Source organism: Lathyrus oleraceus, chromosome 2 (assembly GCF_024323335.1).
Source record: "Lathyrus oleraceus cultivar Zhongwan6 chromosome 2, CAAS_Psat_ZW6_1.0, whole genome shotgun sequence".
Lineage (NCBI taxonomy): Eukaryota > Viridiplantae > Streptophyta > Magnoliopsida > Fabales > Fabaceae > Lathyrus > Lathyrus oleraceus.
In genome coordinates, this window is record NC_066580.1 from 469,218,352 (window position 1) to 469,245,838 (window position 27,487).

Below are 27,487 nucleotides of genomic sequence, written 5' to 3' on the forward strand. Positions count from 1 at the left end.
TGTAGCCTTATCTAGTCTATTCTTGGCTCATCTGCATCTTCTTTTCCTCAAAACCAATCCTCTAAGACTTTCAATCTTAGTCTTCACTATGTGAGAATAAAATAAGATGAGATGCTTTTAAACCTCATGTATGTGGTGGATTATGTGAATGTTATGGTATTTTAGGTTACTCTAAATCATTGTACTTCATACAACTAGTTTCTTTTATTCCTGATAGTTGCCCATGTGGGATTCGATAGTTAAATTGATGGGATTTCTTGTTGTTCTATCAATAAACTTGATGGTTATACATGATTCTTGATCTATTGGCAAAATTTTACTAAGGTCCTACCGGGAGTCGAACCAAGGTCGTTGGATTCAAAGTCCAAAGTGCTAACCACTACACCATAGAACCTTTTTATTGATTAATCTATTGAAAATAAATTGTTTGCGCTTTTCCTTTTTTCATATTTTTTTTAAAACAATGCCATATGAGTTAACATAAATAGTACAAGTAGATGACATTGTACTTGTAGATGGTTGAACTTCTAATAATGTAATAATTACTGTTTCCCTTTTGAATTCCATTGATGAACTTCTTGATGCTTTACCTTAAAGAGTTGCAATGTTGGGGGTATAGGTATTTTGGAGGGAGATGATGTAATTTTTTATTTTTATATATGGTAAATGATTGAAACGATGAATATTTATAATAATGTTGAAGATGATAAGTGTGGGTGTATGAATGAGGCGATGGTTTTTGAGTTAATGGGTGTTTATGGAAGTTAGTTAGAGGTTGGATTTAAGTCTCACGTTTTGCAAAATTAGTACCGAATCATTTACACGACCATGCTCCATAACACTATTTTATTATCACACCATATTTTCCTTCCTTCTTTTTAATGTAGTTAACCAACATCCATGTGTATACTCTAATTATATCACATCTATTTGAAACTTCCCGAGTTAATCAATTCCATTTTATTCAAAGTAAAATTGATTAACAAAAAAAAAACTCATAAAAATACAATTTTGCGGGTTTCCTCCTACACAACTCTTTTTTTAGATCCAAAGCTGGACAATTGAGTCCTCAGTCTCTTTTTCATAGAGCGGGGGCTAGGCATATTACAATGAAAAGACTCAGTCGGGAAAACAAACAACATCTGCAGGGGACACGAATAAATCAAGATAAAACTGAAATACTCGACTCGTGCAGGGGAAAAACGATTTCACTACGGAAATGCGCACTCAACTCAACTGGGGAGAAATAAAATTTCAACACAGGAGGAGCATAAATCTATTATCTACTACCTGTTACTGGGTGAGGAGATAATAAAAATTCTGACAGAGAGGACATCCGTCATCGGTTAGGATGAACATATCAAGGATGACTCGCTGAGGGAAAGCCAGAGGGGAATATTGATTACCGGTTACTGGGTAAGAATAACCTTGCTGGGGAAAACTATAGAAAATAGGATTTACAACTACCAGTTACTGGGTAGAAAACCAAAGGTAAGAGTATCCGTCATCGGTTAGGATGAACATATCAAGGATAAACTCGATAGGGAAGAAAATCCGTCATCGGTTAAGATGAACATATCAAGGATAGACTTGCCTGGGGATGTCAAGGAGGATACCCGTCCTCGGGTAGGATGAACATATCAATGATATACCAACTGAACAACAAAAGGGGGAATTACATCTATCGGAAACTGGATAGAAGACCGTCGAAGAGAAAAATCCGTCAACGGTTAGGATGAACATATCAAGGATTCACTCTGCGAGGGGACAAAATAGGATTTACAACTACCGGTTACTGGGATGAACACTAGCGGAACTAAAAATATTTGAATACGAAAGAGACTAATCTTTTTTTAGTTCACTAATATTTATCAAGATCAAAAGAGTATTAGAAAAAATCAAAGACATATGTGATTTAAAAATTTAACATTTTATAGTTTTTTTTTACTTATGTTCCATATTTGTAGTGCCACTAACTAAAATGATTAATTTTACAAATTCACAATCTCTAGTTGTAATGCACGTGTAGGTAATGAAAATGAAAATACTGTGAGAAGGAGAAAGAAAAGTCTAACATAGGATACTGTGTACACCCAAAGTCATGGTGAGATTTTGTAGGTCACGATGTTTCGGCACGTAGGACTAGATTTGACTATAAATACCCATTGTACAATCCATTTTAAGACGCATACTAATTTAAATAATGGTTCCTTTATTAGAGTAATTATTTAAAGCATAAAGAGAATCATACTTGATAGTTATTAACTAATTTTTTTGACTAGATTTTAGGTTCGACAACAAATTTGGCACACTCAATAGAAGGGTACGACTAATATTATTGAAAAGTTCAATTCGTTTCACAGTTACGACTTGAATATACATTTATGCTATGGTGAAAATATCACTAGAATAGACGAACCATAAACTTCAACATAAAAAAGCTAACTCTCATAGACCTAATGATCAACCATAAACTTTGGGAATGCCAACATTTATGCCTTCCCTAGTGTTTGTGGAAATGCTTCAGTTGATCCACTTAAATTATCAGTGATAAATACTTCATCCTTCATCATACATTAAAATGATACATGACATCATGTATAAGGTCACACAACAACTAGTTAACATTGTCAAAGCCACATTTCACAATGAAGTCAATCAAGCAGAAAGGTGGAGATGAAGCACATCAATTCTAGAGGCAACTATGTCACCTCCACCAATAAGGGAGTACAAGGATACTACAGTTAGATATATGTTATATTGCAAAGTTAACCTATCATAAAATATAAAAAATGAACTTCTATGGTTCAGTCAAATTCTATATCACAAGTGTCTTTTTTCCCTACAAATTCTCATCTTAATACTATCTCCATGGATAAATCTGGAGGAAATCAATGGTAAATGATACAAGTAATAAAAATAATCTTTAATTCAGACATTTACATATTCTTATTATACCTCTTGAAGTAGTATGAAGAAACGATATAACACAAATTTTTCCATATGAAAACACTCTACTGGAGAACAATATATTGTATGTTGGAGGACAAGATTTTGACCTAATAATAGGGGCCCAAAGAATTTGTTTTTTTATCATTAGAATCAAAATCAACAAGGCTATTATATAGTACTAGTATGGACCTAATATACCAAACATAGTCTTGTTGGATTTAAATTTACTAAGGTCAGTCGGTGGTTATGTTGAAGAATAAACATGGATTACCATTCCACCTTATCATTATAATACTCCAATTGGACCAGGAACTCCTATGAGAAATCTTAGAGTCTAATAAATAAAATCAATAGGGAAATATTTCCCCTTAGATTCAACTTGAACATTGTTACCAAAAATTTCTAGAAAATATGTGTCGCCAACCAGCTACAACTAAGGCTAGACCTCATGAATATAAATTGTTGGATATTAACCTCATAATTGATATAGAATCATTTTATAATACACTTGAAACCATGGATAGGCTTATGCATATAAAACCTTATTTTGTAGTTGTTTTATTTATCTTTAATAATATTATCTTTCACTTTGCATTTTTTCTTTCTATCTAACTATATCAAAACACATGAAACAATGAAAACATGTTTTTCTAATGTATTTTCTTGTCCTCAAACTGAATTTACGGGAGTTGATATTATATTTAAATCAATAAGTAGATGAATTAGCTGCAAATTTTATTCAAGATTCGGAAAGAAGATGGGGAATAATTTATTCAATTACTTAATATTGAGTATGCTTTCATGGTTATAAGTGGTATGCACCATCAATTAAAGAAGAAGTTGATAGCATAAGCCCACACAAATCTTAATGAATTAGATTATAGGGAAGTACACATTAAACAATTCATTAAGAAAAATAAAATAAGTATGTAAATCAAGGAAGAGACATACCCCTTATTTTCATTATTGATAAGAAGGAATCTGACTAGAATATGTCATCTGATTCAATGACAAATAAATTAACACCTGATGTCCTTAAGGGTAAAATATACTAGTGTATTTCCTATAGGATTTCTAAATGGAAATCCATAAGTTCGTTAGAGGGAAATGTTGATTACGTATATAACATCAACAAAGTTTAGGAAAATATGCGACTATTTGCTTAAGGATAATAAAATTCAGATGTTAGTAGTCACAAGATTCCTTCCCTCAAGGAAATTAAAGGTAAGAGGAAATGTAAATTGAAAATTTGAAAAATCATTCAATGCATAACTTTATAGTCCTTAGAAAAAGCATCCAGAAGGATATCGGGAAAGAAAATTCAAATTATTTGTTAAGGGATGTTGATATAACCATATATATACATATTTTTTCCTAGCCATGACTATGGATACGTTATATTTATATGAGTTAGGAAGAGGAAATGGTCAATACACCTAGTATGGAAGTTGAAAGTCAAGTTAACCTAACCTAGATAAGTAATCAGGCCTATTGATAAAACATTTATGTTTGATATACTAAAGGAACCACCTATGTTGATTCATGATAATTCAAGACTAAGAAACTGTTGGAATATTGGGAGATTTTCACATGAGTCATTGTATGTGAATAAGTATTCAAATGATTTTGTAAAGTACCATTATAAAACTGTGTGTGTGTGCGTGCATGCATATGTGTGTGTGTGTGTGTGTGTGTGTGTGCGCGCGCGTGCGTGTGTGTGTGTGTGGGGGGGGGGGGGTTGGTAATAAATCTATTCGTATCGAAAATAAGAAAGCGGATAGTATTACAATGGAGAACAACATGAAATTTCTAAAATTGACAATCCTCCTAAAGGAAATGAACTGTCAATTAAAATTGGAAATTAGACTCCATGGGATTACACCTATGGAAAGAGGGGAAAATAATAAGTAGATCCATCTAGAATAAGAAATAAACCCTATAAATAATTTCAAAATCTATAGACAAGGATTTCCTGAAATACAATTAGAGAGGAATAAGCCCAAAATTAAAATTTTCAATGACTTGAAGCATTTCATGTACTTGATAAATATGTACAAGGGCCTAAAATTCTAGAAATGAATATGAAAGAACTTAAAACACATGGTGCAAGAAATGAAATATAAAACTGATATCCTTGATCGATAAATAATTAGAGTCGAGAAAATTTGAAATACATCTTAATTACCAAGAAGACTCATCCATAGAAGTCTTGATTTCATAAATGCACATATAAATGTCCAAACATGCATTTTATCATTTTTCATTGATAAATCAGAGGTTCTTCATTTGATGTATTGTAAAATAAGTTAATAAATGTCTTATGTATTTAACGGATTTTTCACACTTATCAATGGTTAGTTGATGGCCAAGAATGTCGATTGGTTTGAGTAATAGTGGAAATAAAAATGATAATAATGCCTTGAGATACTCGTATCTCACAATGATAGTCTAATTATTGTTATTTATTTATGATTATTATGGATAAAAATGTTTAAATGATGGATATCACTTATTTTTTGATATCATAAAATGTATCTTCAACTATTTGACATCCACTTTCATGATGAGTATATAGAAAAGTGTTAGTGTCTTCTTTTAATAAAGTGACCCTGAGAAGGAATCTTATTAAATTAAATATAGGTCTCTGGATGGTTATTACTATTTTCATCCCTTAACTATCATATTTAGTCTTATAGTTGAGATATTAAGGCTTCTCATTTCGATTGTTCACCTGATTGTCCAAGATTATGTAACTATTTATTTGTAATATTGTAATTTGATAAGACATAATTGAACTTATCATTCCAGTCCTTCGTCTGATTTTTTATAGTGATGCAAAAAGTGTATTTACAATATCAAAATATGATAAGAATAAATTAATATATTTTACCTGAAATTAATAAGAGCTAGTTTTATGAAGACTTATAATTTGAGTCCCCACTATCGTAACATAAAGGACTACTCATACATGATAAATATTTAAAAAAATCAAGTAAATTAAATCCTAATATAAAGAAGGGATAAAGTAAATAAATGATTAAAACTAACTTAAATTGTATTTTGCGGAAATGTTGTGAAAGCTATAACAACAAAAATAATAATAAACATAAGAAAACACAAACGATTCTAATAAATTAAAATAAACTAGATTTTTTTGATATGATTGATTGATAATTGGTACATATACTCCCAAATTTCTGCCCTTTTATAGCTAAGATACCATAAGTATACAATTATTCATATGTGATTACATTAAGAAGCTTTAACACAACAATTTCAAACTATGATCGTGTAGTACAACACAAGATGACCCTATTTCCTAATTAAATATATATTTTAATCTTGAGTTTTGAGATTCTTCATATTTTTTCTTAAAATTTTTGAAAGTATTCAATCAAAGCAAATATCAAGAACAGGGGAAATCATGTAACAATTTAATAGATGGATGTAAGTAGGTGAAAAACAAAATAGTGGGTAATGAAGAAAACAAAAGGCTAACTTGATCAAATAGTAATGTGAAAACACCTCTCATTTAATGGTTACTCATCTTTCAATTCTTTCATTGTTTCAGTTTCCTTGATTCCCTTGCTTTTTCGAGGGAGCCACTATACCAAATGATTGATTGTTAACCTTAATCTCTGCTACATTTTTTAATTAAAAAATACATGATAATCCTAAATATGTTTTCATTTCCTATGAAGAGGCCACATTTTTAATGTAGGGTGTTCAAAGAATGGGCATTCTAATGACTTATAAACATACAAACTATATGCATTAAAAAAAAGACAAATGAGTCTTTTTTTCTACAAGATCGAAGTTCCAATTTTCTTCGTCTCTTTCTTTCCCCTTTGACTTTTATATATTTTTAAGAGTTTGTTTATGGAATTTTATTATATTTTTTCACTTTGTTTTTACTCATTTTTTCATGGATTTCACAAAAAATTAATTTCTTTTCTATTGCTCATTCTCCCGCCCTTTTCTAAAGAAATGTCCAATATATTTTATCTTCAATTTTAGGGACCAAGAAGAATTTGAATTTTAGAATCAAAATTGGTCAAATAGTAAAGAAATGATTAGAACTAACTTTAAAAAGTAATCCAATAGTTCACTTTTACTTTTTTTAGGTATCGCACAAGTTGAAGTTAGTTTCAATAGCAATTTATAGTCAAGTTATAGAGAAATACAATGAAAAATAAATTTTTTACATCACTAAAATCAAGGAAAGGGATATAAAACCAATAATTTTTAATTTTCCCTACTATGGCCCAAAACTCCCTCTATATCAATATGAGTATATATTTGGCACACCATTTTGCTCGTATCATCTAACATGTAGCCTTATCTAGTATATTCTTGGCTCATCTGCATCTTCTTTTCCTCAAAACCAATCCTCTAAGACTTTCAATCTTAGTCTTCACTATGTGAGAATAAAATAAGATGAGATGCTTTTAAACCTCATGTATGTGGTGGATTATGTGAATGTTATGGTATTTTAGGTTACTCTAAATCATTGTACTTCATACAACTAGTTTCTTTTATCCCTGATAGTTGCCCATGTGGGATTCGATAGTTAAATTGATGGGATTTCTTGTTGTTCTATCAGTAAACTTGATGGTTATACATGATTCTTGATCTATTGGCAAAATTGTAGTAAGGTCCTAAAATTGATGGAATTTCTTGTTGTTCTATCAATAAACTTGATGGTTATACATGATTCTTGATCTATTGGCAAAATGTAAGGTCCTACCGGAAGTCAAACCCAGGTCGCTGGATTCAAAGTCCAAAGTGCTAACCACTACACCATAGAACCTTTTTAATGATGAATCTATTGAAAATAAATTGTTTGCGCTTTTCCTTTTTTCATATTTTTTTAAAACAATGCCATAGGAGTTAACATAAATAGTACAAGTAGATCACATTGTACTTGTAGATGGTTGAACTTCTAATAATGTAATAATTACCGTTTCCCTTTTGAATTCCATTGATGAACTTCTTGATGCTTTACCTTAAAGAGTTGCAATGTTGGGGGTATAGATATTTCGGAGGGAGATGATGTAATTTTTTATTTTTATATATGGTAAATGATTGAAACGATTAATATTTATAATAATGTTGAATATGATAAGTGTGGGTGTATGAATGAGGCGATGGTTTTTGAGTTAATGGGTGTTTATGGAAGTTAGTTAGAGGTTGGATTTAAGTCTCATGTTTTGCAAAATTTGTACTGAATCATTTATACGTCCATGCTCCATAACACTATTTTATTATCACACCATATTTTCCTTCCTTCTTTTTAATGTAGTTAACCAACATCCATGTGTATACTCTAATTATATCACATCTATCTGAAGCTTCCCGAGTTAATCAATTCCATTTTTTTCAAAGTAAAATTGATTAACAAAAAAAACAAACTCATAAAAATACAATTTTGCGGGTTTCCTCCTACACAACTCTTTTTTTAGGTCCAAAGCTGGACAATTGAGTCCTCAGTCTCTTTTTCATAAAGCGGGGGCAAGGCATGCAACTCCATATCGTTGTTCCCATTTCCTCCAACAACAATAACATCAAATTTATCATTATTAATTGTATGATCGGTACTGCAGGAATACGAACAAGAGATGAATATAAGAGACAATTAGCATTGAGATACCTAACTTCTTTTGATTTGATATGAGAAGAAGTTGAGTTCCAATACCTCTTATAATCTTTGTTTATTAATAAAGAACCTGAAAATAAATATATGATATTTCATTTGTGCTCCTTGTTATGCTCGTATATATAAAATAATTGTAAAACACATATTTTAAAAATAAATTATATTAATTGGAGATTTATTACATAATAATATAAAAGTGGACTCTTCCAATTGCTTAAGGAAATGGAAAGGATCTAAATCTAGTTTAATTTTGTTCTTCTTAGTATATATTATTTTCTTGTTGATCCTAAAACATTTTGCCACTTTTTTTACATGTTTTTTTAAATAATCATAAATAATATTAAAATTGAAAATTAAATATGCTAGAAAAATTAGAGATAGGTCCTACTAGGAGTAAAACCCAGATCGCTAGATTCAAAGTCTTTTGTGCTAACCACTATACCATAAAACCTTTCTAATTACTAAGTTATCACTACTACAAATAATATATTTCATGACAACTTTCACCTCAACCAATAAAAACCTGAGGTCAAATGACATGAAATCCGTCTTTTTTTTAAAATTAAATCTTATCCCTCTGTTTTGTAAAAAAGTGATAGAAAATATAGCTCAAGGTTTGAGTTTCGATTCCTACCTCCTGCAATTTTATGCTTTATTTAGAACTAAAATGACACCCTTATTTTATAAATCATCTTATCCCTTGGTTTTCAGGAAATTAGATATGAAATGTTTAATAATATTTTCTTTAATTAAATTGAACTCAGTTTTTGCCTCGATTGTGTTCCCTCTGTATTTTTAAAAACTGAGATATAAAATCTAAATGATATTTTATTCAGATATGAGAATGTTAAGTCTCATTCACTTTCCGTTATGTCTCATAAACGTTTTGCACACCATCGAATGAAAGAAACACCATTCTTATCCACCTAACGAACTAAAACACCATTCTTCATCTTCTCCAAGGAGGAAGGAAGCTCGAAACTCAAACCAACACTTTTATTTAACTCTCTCATCATATTTTCGATATGTTTGCTCCATGATTGTGCCAATAATGTTGTTGTTTTTGATGTTGTTGTTTTTGTTGTTGTTGTTGTTGTTGTTGTTGTTGTTGTTATTGTTGTTGTTGTTGTCGTTATTGTGATGATTTTTGAGACTTAGGATATAATGTAGTGTTGTTTTTTCAAGTATTTGTAGTTGTTGTTGTTTATTGTTATTATTGTTTTGTTGAGATGGAATGTTCATCTGTGTTGGTTTTGTATGATTTTTATTTTATTTTCAGAAGCTAAATGTGATTATGGATCATAGTTGGATGAAAGCTAATAGATTAAGTAAAGAATATGAGAATAAAGTGATTCGATTTCTTAAATTCACGGGAAAAAAACCTTCCTAACGATAATGAAATTTTTTGGTGTCTTTGTAAAAAATGACAAAATATGCAAAAACATCCAAGAGATGTTATGTTCAATCATTTAGATTATGATGGAATTATTCAAAATTACATGAAATTGGTATGGCATGGTGAAGTGACAAAAAAGACATATGTCACATAGAGTTGAAGTTGATCAATTTATGAATGATACTCTAGAAGGTATGATTCTTGATATTGGAGTAGATGCTTTTAAAAAAATCCATGTAGAAAATACTTTGCAAAGAGACCTGGAATAGTCGTTATATTCAAGATGCAAAATTTTTACAAGATTGTTTGTTGTGTTAAGACTATTTAATCTTAAGGCAAGAGGTGGGTGGACAGATAGAAATTTCACTGAATTGGTTGTATTATTACAAGAAATGCTTCCAGAAGGTAACACATTTTCGAACTGTAGTTATGATGCCAAGAAAATATTGTGTCCAATGGGCTTTGAATACTTCAAAATACATGTATGTCGTAATGATTGTATATTATAAAGGAAATAGTATGAAAACTTGAAAGAGTTCCCGATGTGTGAGGAGTCATGCTACAAGCAGGAGAATAATGGTGTTGAAGATGATGATGGTATAACTAGAAAGAGTTTTCCTTCCATGATGATATGGTACCTACCGATAACTCAAAGGTTCAAGAGACCGTTTGCTAATGTAAATAACACAAAGAATATTAGATGGCATGCATATGAAAAAGTTAGTATTGGAAACATTTTCCATGTTGATTCATTGCAATGGAAGAAAATTGATTCGTTGTTCCCAAATTTTTCCCTTAAGCCAGGGAACCTTAGGCTTAGACTTGTCACCGACACAATGAACCTGTTTGGTAATTTGAATACTAACCATACCTCATGGTCTGTTCTTCTCATAATTTACAACCTATCTATGTGGTGTTGCATGAAGCGCAAATCTATGATGTTATCAATGATGATTTTGGGTCCAAAATAACCAGGGAACAACATGGATATTTATTTAAAGCAAATTATTTAATATTTAAGAGTTTTTTGGAATGAAGGCATTGATGTTGATGATGTGTATATATGAGTGATAACTTTAAGACGAGTGTCATGTTGTTTTGCATAATTAATGACTTTCTTGCATATAATAATTTTTCTGGGTACAACTTCAAGGGATATAAAGTGTGTCCTATATGTGAAGATGATACATGCTCCCACTAACTACAAAATGAAAAAAAAAATACTTTTTACCTTGGGCATTGAAAATTTCTATGACCTAATCATTCATACCGTAGATTGCAGAAATATTTTATGGAGAGTATGAGTTTAGTATCTCTCTAATGCCCTTAACCGAGAAGGAATTTTATAAAAGACAACAACACATTAATGGTGTCTTTGGAAAGAAACAAAAATGGTCCATGGAGAAAAATATTTGGGAAAATCGGTTGGTGTTCTTCGATCTTCCATATTGGTCTAGTATCGATGTAAGATATTATCTTGATGTAATGCATGTGGAGAAAGATGCATGTGATAGTTTGATTAGAACACTTCTCAACATTAAAGGAAAGATAAAATATAGTAAGAAATATCGTCTAGATTTGGTGGTGGTGGGTATACGACTAGAGTTAACCCTAAAAGAAATTGGAAATATAACATATTTTCCCCCAGGATGTCACGCGCTGTCTAAAAAAGAAAATAAGTTTTTGTGATTGTTTGAAGGGTATAAAAGTTCCCCAAGGGTACTCATCAAATATGAAGAAACTTGTGCCAAATAAAGATCTCAAATTAGTTGGCTTAAAATCTCATTATTGTCATGTCTTGATGCAACAAATTCTATCAGTGGTTATCCGTGGCATTTTACCTAAAAAGTATGGGTAACTATAACAAGATTGTGTTTATTCTTCAATGCTATATGTAGTAAAGTAATTGATCTGGGAAATTTAGAAAAGTTGGAACATGAGGCCGAAGTTATCTCGTGTCAATTAGAGATGTATTTCCCTCCACCGTTTTTTGACATTATGGTTCACTTAGTTGTTCATCTAGTAAGGGAGATTAGATTTTGTGGTCCACTTTATTTAAGATGGATGTATTCGGTGGAGAGATACATGAAGATATTTAAAGGGTATACAAAGAATCATCATAATCTTGATGCTTAGATCATTGAACAGTATACCATAGAAGAAGCTCTTGAGTTTTGTACAAACTACTTTTCTTAAGCAAACTCTATAGAAATTTCTGAGTCTTGTCATGATGGAAGATATAGAGGTAGTGGTACTCAAGGTTTAAATGTTAATACAATGGGCCTAGATGTATTCATTCAAGCACATTTGTATATATTGAATAACTTTGATGAAGTCCAACCTTACTTGTCCGCTCAAAAAAGTATTATTAAGGAAAAATTCCCACAGATGAGTGAAAAATTGATGTTGTCAGAGCATAACAAAACTTGCATGACTTGGTTTAATGAAATGGTTTCTAAAGAGAGTGGTGCATTAGAGACAATTAAATGGATGTCATATATGCCTAAGTTTAATGTTATAGTTTTGAGTGCATACGACATTACTAAATTTTCTTTCTATACGAAATCAAATGATAATTGTAGTACCATACAAAATAGTGGGGTTATAGTTGAAGTTGAATCCATGTATTTCTCTAGTTCCGAAGATAACCATCATGCATTGGCATCTAGAGCATACTTTGAGGTCATTAGAGATATTAGGAGATTGATTATGTTAGTTTTAAATGGCCTTTATTTAAGTCCAAGTGGATTGACATTAACATTGGTGTAGAAACTTATGAATTAGGATTCGCATGGGTTGATCTTCGTAAGGCAGCTTATATGAATCAAACAATTCATCATGGCATCCCAAGCAAAACAATTTTTTTATTTCATTGATCCTTCTAACACAAAATGGTCAATTGTTCTACATGGAAAACATATTCATGATAGTGATGAAAATCAAGATTTAAATTTTGAGATCTTCTTCTTTCGCAACACATATATATCTCTCACATGAAGAAAATGGTCCAGGCAGTATGCGTGTTATTCATCATGATCATAGATATGGGATATGTGAAAACTAGTAAGTAAATGTTTTATATCACTTAGTAATATACATTTATTAATTTTATTTTTTTATTCATTTTACTAATTTTTTCAAACATGCAGAGGTGTCGAAGGATACTCTATCTTACATGGTTTTAGAAGTAAAAGTCGGAAAATTAGAAACCCATAAAGTAAGTTTTATATGATGCATGTTGTTGATATTTAAGTTTGAAGTTGTTGTTGAAGATTTAATTTTGAATGTTGTTGTTTTTGTTTTTGTTTTTGTTGTTGTTGTTTTTGTTGTTGTTGAGATCAATGGGTTAAAGATTTAATATTGTTGTTGCTGTTGATTATCCTAATTGGTTTCAAATGTTGTTCAAATTATAGGTGCTTCACAACCAGTTACAAATCACATAAAAGAACTTTTAGATGGCCTACAAAAACTTTCTTTTTGGTTATTATTTTTGTTGATTAATCATTGTTTTATTTTTGTTGTAACATTATAAGGTGTGTTCCATTTAGCTTTGCAATTGGTGTAAACAATGTATATTTTTGGTATAATATTTTTGTTTAAGACTTACTGTTTGTGAAATGGGGAAAAGGTACAATGTTTTTGTTTCATAAATTGGCAAAAAAAAAAGGTTATGTAATACATGTTAAAACTAAAATATAGAAGAAAAAAAATCAAATAACAATGATTTCCCCCCTGGTAATATTATAAACCAATGTAATAATATTGCACTAGTACATTGAGTTTTCTTATAACCGAGAGAAAATGTGAGACACGCCGTCTAGTTCTGAAAATAATAAAAATTCAATTGTCGGGGATCGAACCATTGAGCATTAAGCCTTTCTACTTGGTGGAACCTTGACCTAGGTAAAAAATGACGCGCATTTCATGACACCATTTGTTACCTCATATACGGAACTGAGTTTAACCCCATTTCTAGCCGCGGTAAAATGAGTGTTTTGTTATAGTGTATTGAAAATAAAATTTTCACTAAACATATTATTCCATATAGTATTTGTAACACTATCAAATGTGTTTATGAATTCTAAGGTATTTTTTTAATAATGTATAGCAATATCATTTACATATCAAGTTGTAACAATTTTTCTCTAAAAGAGTACTTCACATCTTTCCCTTTTTTCGTATTTTTTTAAAGCAATGCCATATGAGTTAACATAAATGGTATACGTAGATTGTCTTGCACCTATAGAAGTTTGAGCTTTTGATAATGTAACAATTATTGTTGTCTTTTTGAATTTCATTGATGGACTTCCTTGATGGTCTACCTTAAAAAGTTGCAATATTAGGGTATAGTTATTTGGGATGGAGATGATTTAATTTTTTATTTTTATATATGATAAATGATTTAAACAATGAATATTTATAATAATGTTAGAAGTTGATAAGTGTGGGTGTATGAATGAGACAGTGATTTTTGAGTTAATGGGTGTTTATAGAAGTTAGGGGATTTAAATTTTTTATGGAATAACATAGAATATGAACAAGTGAATGAGAGGTTGGGTTTAAATCCCATTTTTTTGCAAAATTTGTGCTGAATCATTTACACAACCATGCTCCACAACACTAGAAAGTCATGTTGCTGGTTGAAAAAAATCTTTTTCTTATAAATTTTATGATCACATCATATTTTCATTCATTCTTTTTAACGTAATTCATGTGTATACTCAAATTATCTCAAATCCTTTTCCCATTTCGGGTCACATCCATTTGAAACTTCTTGAGTTAAAAAATTCCATTTTATTCAAAATAAAATTGACAACAACAAAAAAACAAACTCATAAAAATAAAATTTTACGGGTTTCCTCCCACAGAATTTAGTCATCATTCTCTTTTGGCTAAATATTTTTTTTCGTCCTTTTTCTTTTAATCAGATCCAGTTTAGTCCCTTAACTTTAAAAAATATCATTTTAATCCTTTAAGTTTTCACCGACGTGGCAAGTGACATGTAACATTCAACTTTTGTGATTGATTTAGCGACGGAAAAATTGGTGTCTAAAAGTGATTTTCTAGATTTTTAATATCATCTTCATCTTCTTCGTTATATCATCTTCATTGGGAAACACATTATGTATATTAATTAAATATCTCCGTTAATTCCCATAATTCCCCATCCTTGCACACTCAAAATGGAAGCTCTATTTTTTTCTTCATATATTAGAATATGATATGTATTTTGAGGATAATTTTGAATCCTTTTAAAGGATAAATTGTCTTAATGAGATGCCACATGCGTACATCTTATTAGTTTAATAAATTAAAACATGTCCTAAATTGTTCATGACCACTTAAACTGACAACTTTTGTTAACTTTTTATTTATGTAATTATTCTAATTTAGTTTGGATTATATTTTTTTACTAGGTTTTTGCTTCTGTGCGAATGAGAAGGAAGATTGTAATGACCAAAACAAAACCAAAACTAGATAGTGTGTACACCATCAAGACCAACTATTGTAAAACTAGACTCATACGCGACATTCTCAGAAGACATGAAAAAACTTTGTTCCATTTATGGTTTAGATCACTATGAGGGGCAGAGTAACAAAGCATGGAGGATTTGCACAACAGTTTGTATTCGATGAATGACTAGTTTGACAAAAAATTTATGATAAAATATTTAAGACCTTGAAAAATCATGTCATTGTAATTCATTGACTAGAAATCCATCAACAACATAACCAAATCATGCATAATACAAAATCCAAATAGTAAAGATTTGTACATATAAAATTCAAGATTCATGTTCATAAAGAGTGAACCATAAATACAAAATTCAAACACTTTTAATTTGAATGCAAAACATAGAACATAGAAGAAAAAAGAAGAAGAAGAAATATCAATGAATACAACTCTAATTAATATTTTAAGATTTGGATTTCAATCTCTATTAGGCATTTCATCAAACAGTTTTCGTGCACCACCTAAAATATATATATCAGGCAATTCCAACTAAAAACAAGTGACCTGCAAAGAGCATAAGATGAAACATCATATACAAACTTTAATATAATTCAAGTTTCATGTTAGAAAGTTTAAAACTCAACATGCTCTTGATTTGGATGTTTTGGAAATTTAAAAATTCTTTTGGAATTTAAAACTCATAAACTTTAAAACTCAACATCTTTTATATTTGATTTCTTAGAGATTGTTATTGATTTGATTTCTTGGATTTTTTTGGAGATTGTTCTTGAATTTGATTTAGTTGCAGAGATAAGATACAAGAAAGATTGAGATTCATTTTCGTCCTTTTTCTTTGAATCAGGTCCAATTTAGTCCCTTAACTTTAAAAAATATCATTTTAATCCTTTAAGTTTTCACTGACGTGGCAAGTGACATGTAACATTCAACTTTTGTGACTGATTTAGCGACGGAAAAATTGGTGTCTAAAAGTGGTTTTCTAGATTTTTAATATCATCTTCATCTTTTTCGTTATATCATCTTCATTGGGAAGCACATTATGTATATTAATTAAATATCTCCGTTAATTCCCATAATTCCCCATCCTTGCACACTCAAAATGGAAGCTCTGTTTTTTTCTTCATATATTAGAATATGATATGTATTTTGAGGGTAATTTTGAATCATTTTAAAGGATAAATTCTCTTAATGAGATGCCACATGCGTATATCTTATTAGTTTAATAAATTAAAACATGTCCTAAATTGTTCATGACCACTTAAATTGATAACTTTTGTTAATTTTTTGTTTATGTAATTCTTCTAATTTAGTTTGGATTATGTTTTTTACTAGGTTTTTGCTTATGTGCGAATGAGAAGGAAGATTGTAATGACCAAAACAAAACCAAAATTGGATAGTGTGTACACCATTAAGACCAACTATTGTAAAACTAGACTCATACGCGACATTCTCAGAAGACATGAAAGCACTTTGTTCCATTATGCTTTAGATCACTCTGAGGGGCAGAGTAACAAAGCATGAAGGATTTGCACAAATGTTTGTATTCAATGAATTACTAGTTTGACAAAAAAATTTATGATAAAATATTTAAGACCTTGAAAAATCATGTGATTGTAATTCATTGACTAGAAATCCATCATCAACATAACCAAATCCCGCATAATACAAAATCCAAATAGCAAAGATTTGTACATATAAAATTCAAGATTCATGTTCATAAAGAGTGAACCATAAATACAAAATTCAAACACTTTTAATTTGAATGCAAAACATAGAAAATAGAAGAAAAAAGAAGAAGACGAAATATCAATGAATACAACTCTAATTAATATTTTAAGATTTGGATTTCAATCTCTATTAGGCATTTCATCAAACAGTTTTCGTGCACGACCTAAAATATCTATATCAGGAAATTCCAACTAAAAACAAGTGACCTGCAAAGAGCATAAGATGAAACATCATATACAAACTTTAATATAATTCAAGTTTCATGTTAGAAAGTTTAAAACTCAGCATGTTCTTGATTTGGATGTTTTGGAAATTTAAAAATTCTTTTGGATTTTAAAACTCATAAACTTTAAAACTCAACATCTTTTATATTTGATTTCTTAGAGTTTTCTGGAGATTGTTATTTATTTGATTTCTTGGATTTTTTTGGAGATTGTTCTTGAATTTGATTTAGTTGCAGAGATAAGATGCAAGAAAGATTGAGATTCATTGCAGAGAGAAGGTGAAAACTTGTAAGTTGTATGGAGAAATTGAAATAAATCCTCAAATTTTCTAATTGTTCTTTTTTCTCTGGATTTTGGATTTTATAGACTTGAAGAAGAAGATGAAGATGAATTTAAATGATGAAAACCTAGAAATTGTTTAGTGACCGATTTTTCCGTCACTAGGTTGGTCATAAAAGTTTGTCTGAACATGTGGGATTCCAAGTCAGTGCCACCTAGTCTTATCCATTGACTTTGACTAACAAAATAGATGGAAAAAACTAATGTGGTCCAGTTTGTAGAGTTAAGAGGTTAAATGGTATGTTTAAAAGTTAAAGGACCTAACTAGACTCCAAGTCAAAGATAAGGGACAAAAATGATATTTATCATTCTTTTTTTCATAAAGTGGGGGGCAAGACATGTAACTCCTTATCATTATTCATAACTGCAAGATTTTTGTTTTGCACTGTTCGACAAGTGGGGGAAAAATTTCACATTATAGGTCGACTTATGAAGATCATGTGTCGATCTGTATAGTCATAGGTCGACACATGCAGTCAACACATAGGATAAAACGTACAGGCTTTCAAAAATTGAGTATGTCCAACCTATAAATCTTATGTGCCGACCTATAGATGTTATGTCTTGACACATAACTGCAAGATTTTTGTTTTGCACTGTTCGACAATTTTTGCCACAACTTTTGATCCGTATACCTAAATGATGTGTTATTTAAAGTGTTAGAAAGCTAATGCTCATATCTATAATGTGAAAGTGATAAGTGAATTGTTTGAGTATTATTCCTATGCCTAATATATTGGTGAAGTTTTTGTTCACATGTTCGGTTAATAAATTGTTGACATATTTTGACGATTTTGGTCATAAAGCTAACGCTCAGAACTATAACATGGTAAATATTGTTGAGATGTTTGAATATTATTCACGTTCCTACTTTGTTGATAAATGTACTGGTTTATATGTTTGGTTGATGAACCATTGCATAATTGTAATATTGTGGTGTGATAATGATGTTGTTGTGTTGATGATGTTATATAATGATGTTAATGTGTTGATGAGTTGTTGTTGTTTGTTGATATTATTTACGTGGTAATATGAATTGAATTTTTCATGATGAATAATGTGATGCATAAATGATGAGATGTCTGTGAGGATCCTTTCGGTGAACCTTGATGTGCTAATGCATGTTAATTAAGAATCATGCATCATAGTGTACGGGCTTTGGTCCAGTTTTGGTGAGCCTCGATCCTATGGGGATGGATTGGGGTGCGAGTAGTTAATTCATATTATGGGGGATTAGAAAAGCTTTACCTATGGTGATGTTAACAAATTTTGGTGAGCCTCAATCCCATTATGATGGATCAGGTGCGAGTAGCTAATTCCTATTATGGGGGATTAGTGAAGCTTTACCTATGGTGATGGTAGTGATTTTGGTGTGCTATAGTCCCAAGAGGGAATCGATCTTATGGTGGTAATCATGGATTGAGATGAACCCATGTGTTCATATTTGGTACCACATGCATGTCGAGTCAGTGTCGAGTATATTGCATAAGTGTTGCATTTGTATTGATTGTCGTTTATGTATTTTTGGATGAGATGTTGTTGCATATTGTCGCATTACGCGAAAAACCGGCGGGAAAACAAGAACAACAGAGCCGCCACCGTGCGTTATTTATCCCAAAAGAGGGAAAGGAAACGCTCAGAGTAAACCTGGAAAAAGCATGGTCTCGCGACCAAAGAGAATGGGATCGGGAGTCGGTTATGCGAAGGGAAGGTATTAGCACCCCTACGCATCCGTCGTACTCGACGGGATCCACGCACAATAGGAAGGAAGATGGTTGCTAAAACACTGCTCAAACACACACACTGGCTGAAAGAGACACAAGAAAACAAACAAGACTGACTCGGCAGGATATCGCATCCTGGGCCTACTTAGTCTATCAAACATAGACATCAGAGTCTAAGTAGTTCGGACTGGGGAAACGACACATGCTCGCTAGGATATCGTATCCTATGCATACGTATCTCCTTTGGACGAAGGAGAATTAGAGCATTCGTAGCTCGGCTGACACGCACACAAACCAACACAGGCAAAGGCAAACGTGGAGCCTGAATGCCAATCACTGGACTTACATCAGCATCCGAACCGAAACACACGCAAGAAGGCAAACATGGAGCCTGAATGCCAATCATTGGGCTTACATCAGCATCCGAACCAAAACACACGCACACTGGAACCCGAATGCCACTCGATGGACTTACATCAGCTTCCAAGCACACAACAAGACACAGGATGTGGAGTGCCAATCGCTGGGCTTACATCCACCTCCTAACACCCACACAGGAAGAAGAAGGGTCTCGATTGCAACTAGGGCAAGAGAAGGGGAAGGTCTCAATCGCAACGAGGGCGAGAGAAAAGAATTAGTGTTAGTCGTTAGTCAAACTCGACAAGACATCGCATCTCGTGCCTACGTATCTCATCTGGACATGAGAATCAGAGTTGCCGTAGTTCGGCTAAACTATTCCTGTTGGTTTGTGTTTTTTAAGTGGACAACGTCACTACGCAATCTACCGGATGCTCGACCTTTGGAGACTTACTCACCTGTAGTAGAAGGAGTTGACGTATCCTTAAGAGGGGATAATGTTTGTTTGTGTTTTAGGAAAGCTCAAGCAAGAAAGGAAGTCCTATATGAAGGAACCGTGCTACCTTAATTGACATGCAAACGAGACTACGCGGAGTCTAGCAAACCTAGGGAATACAATCACACCACACAAACATATACAGCATGAAATAAACACACCAACAAGGGGCTCAAACATCAGGGCTAGGCTTTAGTCGAGGGGTCATATCAACCTCAACAAACAAACCTCTGTATCGGGGTAAGGTTAGCTCTTAACCTTGCCATTGAGGGGCTAAGGTGAAGCTGATGAAAGGTGAGTGAAGATAAGACTTCACAGCTCTTATCCCTGGCCAGGGAGAGCTTCAGACAAAGGAGCGTGGGTTCAGAAAGATGGAACCCTTCTACGCTCAAGACTCTGACTCGATTGTACACTGTACAAGATCTTGGGTTTGTGTCCCAATGCATCAACACAGTGGTGTGAGCAGAGGGACGACTCAACAGAATAGTGGGAGATAGATTGCATATCTCTTTGATCCACCAATTGCCTCATTGAGGTCTTTACCTGCTTGGCACAAAAGTAAACAATCACAAACATCGCCTCTTAAGGAGGACTTCAGACAGTTGCCTGGCCAAGTAACAGGCCAGGTCTTCCAGACTACATGGAGAATAGAAGTCCTACCTCAAGTGGTTTAAAAAACCAAGCAGCAGCAAGCAAGTTCTTAAAGAACTGTAAGCGACTAAATGTACCTGAAATCAATCAAGTATCATCAGTACTCAGACAAACCAACAATAAACAGCAAAAGTCAATCTATACAGACAACACAAGTTAATGCACATAAGTGCAAGCTATAAGCTCAAGCTCAAGCATCAATCTCTACAAAACAAAGTCAAGTTAGTTTATAAACATCAACCAAACTCAATTCAAATTGCCTTGAAGCAATCTCCTTAAGCATTGTGCATTTCATCCTGAAAATCCAAACCAAATGTGAGAAACTAGACCACTAGGCCAAGCCTAGGGTCCAAAGGGGATAAAAAGTTATAAACAGCAAGTGCAAACCAACCAAAATCACATTAAAACAAATCAAAAGCAAATGCAATTGGTCTCATGCCTAAACCATACACCAAATTAATTTCATGCACAAATTAGATCAAGCTAGGCAATTATGAGTCATATAGGAGCAAACAGAAAGATCACACTCAATCAAATACTTAAACAGCTCAATAAATTCCACAAAAATTCCAGCCTAAACAGGACACACTCAATGAGCTACATATTAATTTTCATGCCATTTGGACAACAGGAAGTAGGTCAATGAAAATCATAAAGTCAGCAGCAATTCAAACAAGTCAACACATGGTAACAAAATGAGCATCAACTTTAATCACATACCAAACAGTGAAAACAATTAAAAATTGATGGGACCAAAGCCAAACTACACCTAAACATGTTATGAATCACTCCATCAAATTTCACATTCATATGATATAGTATGAGCATTCAACAACACATGTAAAGTTTGTTACACAAGAAACAACCCAAAGATGCTAAACAACAATCAAAAATCCAAATCAATTAGAAAATGGACCAATTACATCCACAAAAAATCATGTTGAAAGTTAACATACATATTGTATCTCATGCAAAAAATCAGAGCCATAGGCCTAGAGGAAGCATGGTAAATTAATTCATGAACTCAGCATATCATAATGTGACATAAATTGTCACACTCAAAAAGAATAAATCATATCTACCAATCCAGAGGTCCAAAAATCACAAATGATATACCAAAATCTCCAGAAATGTGTCAAGAATCATCATATGAAATTTCATTCAATTTGGACAATGTATGAGTATTTCATGTTAAAAATGGTGAAACATACAAAAAATGCACACATGGCAAAGATCCCTAGACAAAGGCAAAAAATCTCCATGCACAACTTGAGTTATCATACCTATAAAGTTCTAGACAAAATCATGAATCTAACAAAAAAACTACCACTGAATTTGGATTAGAAATGGATTTGTTTTGATTTTTTGAAGTTAATTGAATAATGAAATTTTTATTTGGTTTTTAAATGAATTTATTAATCTGAATGGCATTATGGTAATTAGCTGAAGCCAGGACCAAAACGCTGAGCTTAATTAAATGGCGTGGCACCGTGTAATTGGACTGTGACCGCGGGAAACAGGAATTTGAATGCAAGCCATGGCAAAACAGATCAAACAGCCATCTAGAACAAAAACTGGACGCGTTCTTCATGTTCATACCGGTAAATAGCAAATCATCACAAAAATCATCATGCCATATATGGATCGAATCCTCATTCCACCTAGATCATGGATCTAACCATGATTTGACCTAAATCTAATCATGCTTCACGGATCGAGCCAAGAAAGTTTCACAGTCAAACATTCAGATCCACATAACTTCATCAATACCTAACGAAAATTCATGATCTAAGTTGCAGTGTAATCTATGTTCCACGATCTACCTAAACCACATGCTGATTTCAAGAATCGAAGGATTCGAAATCTCACCTTATGAATGTGCAGTTCGTGTTCTTGAGCTTTTCGAGCCTCCAATTGTCAAAACAGATGTCCTATGGTGTTGTGGAAGATGAATGCAAGTGGAAGTCTAGCTCGACACAGCTTGATGATGTAGAAACTTCAAGATGCCATGGATGAACAAGGTGATGACAGTTGCGGTTTAGCCAAGTTCTTCACGATTTCTCCTGCAACAGTTCCTCAATAACACCTACAAATGATGATTAACACAAGAGAAACCAAAAAGAATCATGAAATTTGAAGGAAAAAGTGGGAAAAAGTTTGAAGAATTTTGAGAGAATTTGGAGAATTTTTGGTTTGGATCTGAGAAAATGAATTGTGATCCCGAATTTCTGTTATGATTAAGCTCTTATACCCTCTGTTAATCCAGCTACTAAACATGATTAAGCAAATTGGAATATGGAAATGATTAAAATTGGAGGTGTTTTGACAAAATGGGATTTTCACCCTCGTGCATGAAAATGGTGCATGAAGTAATATGGACGTGAACAGTGCTGTATGAGAGCTCAAAACAGAGTTATGTATTGATACAAAAGCTCCTGCATCGATGCATAACACATTTTTAACAGTATGGATCGATACATAACTCGTATGTATCAATACATAGCATTTTTTAACAGTATGCATCGATACATAACTTGTTTGTATCAATACATAGCACTTTTTAACAGTATGCATCGATACATAACTTGTTTGTATCAATACATAGCACTTTTTAACAGTATGCATCGACACATAACTCGTATGCATCGATACATAGCACTTTTTGCCTTGCATGCATCGATGCGAAATTCGTATGTATCGATACATGGAAAATTTTGCCATGCACGCTCGGTGGTAATTTGATCATATCTCCTCAACCGTTCATCCGATTCTCACGATCTTGGACTTTTTGGAAACGGGAGAGAAAGATCTACAACTTTCATGTTCAACAAAATTCCCTTTGAAGATTTTTTGATGATGGAAAGTTGAGTTGAAGTCGTTCCAAAAACTTGCCATTTTTTGAAAACTTGAAACCATAGGTAATTTTTCCTTTTGGAAACTTTTGGTATGATCTCAAATCCTTCAATGTGAGTATTTGAAATGTCAAATGAGACTTGTTTGAACATGAATGGAGTATTTCTAATCACTTCCCACCTCCAAATCCACAATTGACTTTGCGGTTGACTGGCTAGGGCTTCAGTTGACTGATGAATGCCTTGATGAGATTCAAGCCTCTACCACTTGAGATTTTGATTCAAAATGATGTCACAACTCAAATGAACTCTTGATTAATGATCATGGTGCCCAAATTCTTCAAGAATGGCCACCATCTATTGCTCAATGACTTGCTTGACTGATTGACTGATCCTCCTAACCAGTTTGACCTAATTTGTCTGAGGAACTTGCACTTGGGCAAATGGCCATGCAATGTTATGCAATGAGTTATGTTAATGACCTAATATGAAATGAATGTACAAAAGGTAGGGTGCAAATTTGAGGTGCTACAGCTGCCCCTATTCAATCAACTGGGAACCCGAATGGATGAGAGCAACGGCGGTCAGACTTTCAGGGTAAACAGGGATTGAATGCCAAGTACCGTAGAAATTTGCACACTGCTGGGATTTTTTTTTTGTTTTCTTCTTTCTTTTCAGGGTAAAGCACATCCAGACATCGACACACGATGAATGGGAACAGAAATCATCTCAACTAGATGCCAACGGACAACTAGGAAACACTCAACGTTTACCAAGACCAACGGAGAGGTAAATCAACTCTACTGGGGATAACCAGGAAAGGATACAACCATACGTCAGCGGACGCAATGGGAAAACTCAACGTTTACCAAAACCAACGGAGAGGTAACCAATCATTAATGAATGAATGGAAAGAGAGATACAACCATACGTCAGCGGACGTAATGGGAAAGACTCAACGTTTACCAAGACCAACGGAGAGGTAACCAATCATCATCGGATGAATGGAAAGAGATATACAACCATACGTCAGCGGACGAAATGGGAAAAACTCAACGTTTACCAAGACCAACGGAGAGGTAACCAATCATTAATGAATGACTGGAAGGATAGTGATACAACCATACGTCAGCGGACGTAAACGGGAAAAACTCAACGTTTACCGAAACCAACGGAGAGGTGGCCAGACATCATCGGATGAATGGGAAGACTCGACCAGACGTCATAGGACGAAAGGGAGAAGCTCGACGTTTATCGACACCAACGGAGAAGGAGGAAACTCAGCCAGACGTCATAGGACGAAAGGGAGACTCAACGTTTATCGACACCAACGGAGAAGGAGAAAACTCAGCCAGACGTCATAGGACGAAAGGGAGACTCAACGTTTATCGACACCAACGGAGAAGGAGAAAACTCAGCCAGACGTCATAGGACGAAAGGGAGACTCAACGTTTATCGACACCAACGGAGAAGGAGAAAACTCAGCCAGACGTCATAGGACGAAAGGGAGACTCAACGTTTATCGACACCAACGGAGAAGGAGAAAACTCAGCCAGACGTCATAGGACGAAAGGGAGACCACAACCGGACACCAAATAGGACGTCTACTGGGGATTCTGGTTGGGAAATCAACCAGACATTAATGAATGACTGGGAATAGGGTATACAATCAGACGTCATCGGACGAATGAGAAAAACACAACGTTTATCGAAACCAACGGGGAGGTAAATCCACTTGGGGAAGGGTACAGCTAGACGTCATAGGACGAATAGGAAAAACTCGACGTTTATCGACACCAACGGAGAGGAGGAAACTCTGAGGGGAAAGATATCAACTATACGCCAACGGACGCATAGGAAAAACTCGACGTTTATCGACACCAACGGAGAGGAGGACTCTTCTGGGGAGAGCGAACACAACCGAATCATCAACGAATGATCGGGAAAAACTCGACGTTTATCGACACCAACGGAGAGGAGGAAAGCTACTTCACTAGGGAAGGAGGACGACGTCACGAACATCGAAATATGATGTTTACCGACACCAAAGAAGACCAGACACTACGCATGACTAGGAAAGCACCGAAAGATGGTGCTTACCGACACCAAAGAATACCAGACACTACGCATGACTGGGAAATCACCGAAAGATGGTGTTTACCGACACCAAAGAAACAACACACGTGGGTGCTGACAGAATACTGGCATTTACAATATGACAGGGCAAGACTGAACACTTGCAGGGGGTCTCACTGGGGAGAAGTAGGCTTTCCTTTCACCAACGGATGAGGAAATAAACCTCTGTGGGGATTAATCCAGAACGCCATTAGGAGCAACTGTAGCAAATGTGCCGTACAGGTTGAACAAAAATCCGCCACTGCTGGGAATACGGTCTGAAGGTTTCGAACACATGAATGCACATGTTTGAATTTTTCTATGGCGTAATGCTCCATCTTGAATGGAAATGCTACGCATTTTGAGGATGTAATGAATACTACATGCAATGCAAAACTGGCTAGGGAGCCAAAAGATCAGATACTCCAACTCTGCGGGGAGAGCCTCATTGGGGAACTGCTTTGCGGAGAAAGCACCGACTTCTCACTCATGCTGGAGAGAAAAAAAACGGTTTCCGGGAACAGGATAAACTCCGCTGTGGAACATCCTTCACAATCCAAATCCACTCGGGGACTCTGCTCGGGAAGCAAACAATACTCCGCTGGGGGAAGCAAACCATGCAACTCTTCCGGGATAGTACTCGCCAGGAAGTAACAAGACAACTTTACCAGGGAATGATAAAGCGACTTCGTTGGAGAAGATTCCACTAAACCTCAAGTAGGCCACACTCTGCTCTGGGGAACAACTGCTACTTCACTGGGGACGACCCACACCATCCACAAATGGGAATAACCTCAGCTGGGGATGCAACTCTGCTACGGGAACTCGCCCAACCCACTGGTGGGATAATTCTGCTGGAGAAATATTTCATTAAAACCCGCTCCACTCGGGGAACTTGCTGAGGAAAACCCACACCATCTTGCTGAGGAGAACAATTTTGGTGGGGAAGGCGAACCCTGTTGGGGATGATAACACGTCATGTCATGCTGGAGGTAAACCACAACCCTGCTGGGGCGAAGCACTCACGGTCATGCTGGGGACACCAACATCACAAACCCGACTGCTGGGAAACAACATCTTCATGACAAACTCCGTTGGGGAAGCCCTCCTAGGGACAACACCTGCCAGGTACTCAGCGGGGATCTTAGCTGAGAAAATCTGCAAACACCGGCCTGCCGAGGATAGGCAATCTTTAAATCTGCTGAGGAAAGAAGGTACCATCCACAGACACCTCTGCAGGGGAACACAACTCTGACGAATATCAAACTTGCTCTGAGAGGGATCTGCTGGGGAAAAGCTCACAGATGTCGACCTGTAATGCAGCAAAACACAATGCCCCGGGGGATACATGGACAAGATACGCTCAAGTATCCTCAACATTCAAAATGATTTTCAAATGTTTAATCCTTCTGCAAGTTATTGTTCAACCTTCATGTTTTATTATATGCAATGTTTATCAAAAATTCGGACGTTTTTGCAAACAAAACAGTAAAAATAAAAACAAGAGAGCTATTTATCTGAATA

General features: G+C 34.0%; 2 non-coding genes across 2 annotated transcripts; both read right to left on the reverse strand.

Moving 5' to 3' along the window:
* Nucleotides 1-322: 322 nt before the first annotated feature.
* TRNAQ-UUG (transfer RNA glutamine (anticodon UUG)) lies at nt 323-394 on the reverse strand. Its single transcript has one exon. It is a non-coding gene; the product is annotated as a tRNA-Gln (tRNA).
* A 7,296-nt stretch (nt 395-7,690) lies between these two features.
* On the reverse strand, nt 7,691-7,762 carry TRNAQ-UUG (transfer RNA glutamine (anticodon UUG)). The gene has a single exon. It is a non-coding gene; the product is annotated as a tRNA-Gln (tRNA).
* Between the last annotated feature and the right edge of the window lie 19,725 nt (nt 7,763-27,487).